At 44.5% G+C, this 1,824-nt stretch overlaps 1 pseudogene; it reads left to right on the top strand.

Annotated features, from left to right (window-relative positions):
• Positions 1 to 3: 3 nt before the first annotated feature.
• LOC102208507 (UDP-glucuronosyltransferase 2A1-like) lies at positions 4 to 1,249 on the top strand (annotated as a pseudogene).
• The last annotated feature ends 575 nt before the right edge of the window (positions 1,250 to 1,824 follow it).

Genomic DNA, 1,824 nt, shown 5'->3' with positions numbered 1-1,824 from the left:
ACCAATGAACCTGCCCGCTTTCACTATGAGCCCTTCAATGCCTCTTTCTCATTGGAGACTATAGAAGATTTTTTGGAAGAGCTCCTCCAATTCGTATTATACGAGTTGGATTATATGAACTACTGGGAGATCTTCACCAGATCCGTTAAATATGTGAACACACACATTCAGATTTCTTTTCAGTATTTGGATGGTGTGTTGAAATCAGAAGTCATCATGAAGAAGTTGAAAGAGGGAAATTACGATCTTCTCTTGGCGGACCCCGTCAAAGCTGGCAGTGACTTAGTAGCAGATATTTTGGGGATCCCACTCGTCTTGTCCTTTCGCAGCTCCCCAGTTAATAACTGGGAGAGGCATTGTGGTCAGATGCCTGCTCCACCATCCTTTGTTCCCGGTGCCATGAGCAAACTCACAGATAAGATGGACTTCTCAGAGAGTGTGGAACTTTCTCTTCTACGCTCTCCAAGACATCGTGATTGATCACACTTTTTGGAACGTATTAGACAGATATTACTCTGATGTCAAAGGTGAGCAAATAGGCGTGAAGCACTGATTTAAAAAAATATTTAAAATTTGCTAATAATGTAAACACAGTGTTTTAAAATTTTCTGATTAAGAAAATATGATCTCTTGCATAAACTATTGGTGATATGTTAATGTCCTTTACTTATGCACTGCAACAGGAACTCCCACCAGTGCCTGTGAGTTGATGAGTAAAGCAGACATCTGGTTAATCCGAACCTACTGGGATTTTGAATTCCCTCGTCCCCCCCCCCCCCAACTTCAAATATGTTGGTGGGATCCACTGCAGACCTGCTAAACCTTTACCGGAGGTAAGGACACTCAACTATTACCATCTGATTAATCATTACATCACAGAATATTCCTGCCAGGAGCAGTGAAGCCATCAAAATGTTGAACAAAAATGAGAAAACAGCTGGTTGGCTGGCAGTGGGATAATATTTGACTTGTTACAGGATCTGGAGGAATTTGTGCAGAGTTCTGGAGAAGATTGCATTGTGATCTTCACTTTAGGATCTTGATAGGTTTGTAGCTTGAACCTATTCGCTGGAACGTTGAAGACAATATAATTACACAGCAAAAGCATTGAACACCAAGTAGACAAAGTTCTTTGTGTTACTCAACAATACAAAACCTAACAGGATCCCTGATCAACAACATCACCAAAGAGAAGGCAAACATGATAGCCTCAGGCCTCGCTCAGATCCCACAAAAGGTCAGAGGATAATCTTTGTTTCAGCTGTAATAAAGTTGTGCAAAGCATGGAGTAGTTTTACATGATTCAGATAACCAGTTTCAGAGTGCTCTACCTCTGACTACCAGAACTACAAAAACTAGTTTTTTTAAATTACATTGCAGAGTGTGGACATTTCAACGTGCAAGTGTTCAATTTCCATGTTATTTCCACAATATTTATGTTCGTTTTCCTAATACAGAGTGCGAAAAATCAGATCAACAGCTGATGATTTCCAATGACAGGTTAACCCTGATGCACCCGCCAGGGGGGAGAGCGGCGGGGTCGGGGGATGCGGGTCCCCCGCGGAGGGAGGGAGGGATGGAGGGAGGAGGTCGGGGTCGCGAGATCCCCCCCGAGGGGATGGGACGGGATGGGAGAAAGAGAGAGAGAGAGAGGGAGAGAGAGAGAGAGAGAGAGAGAGAGAGAGACGTGAGTTTGACAGAGAGCACACGTGCAAGCGCGGACGATAAAGTCTTGTAAAAGGTGGCCGAGAAACACCCCGGCGAAAGCACAGCGCGTCGCGCGGCGAGATGATAAGAGCGTGGATGGCGGGTACAAAGCGCGTC

Source organism: Pundamilia nyererei, unplaced genomic scaffold, assembly GCF_000239375.1.
Source record: "Pundamilia nyererei isolate P.nyererei 1_Seehausen unplaced genomic scaffold, PunNye1.0 scaffold02465, whole genome shotgun sequence".
Taxonomy (NCBI): Eukaryota; Metazoa; Chordata; class Actinopteri; order Cichliformes; family Cichlidae; genus Pundamilia; species Pundamilia nyererei.
The sequence above is the reverse complement of the archived record's forward strand: the minus strand, read 5'-3'. Positions and strand labels throughout refer to the sequence as shown.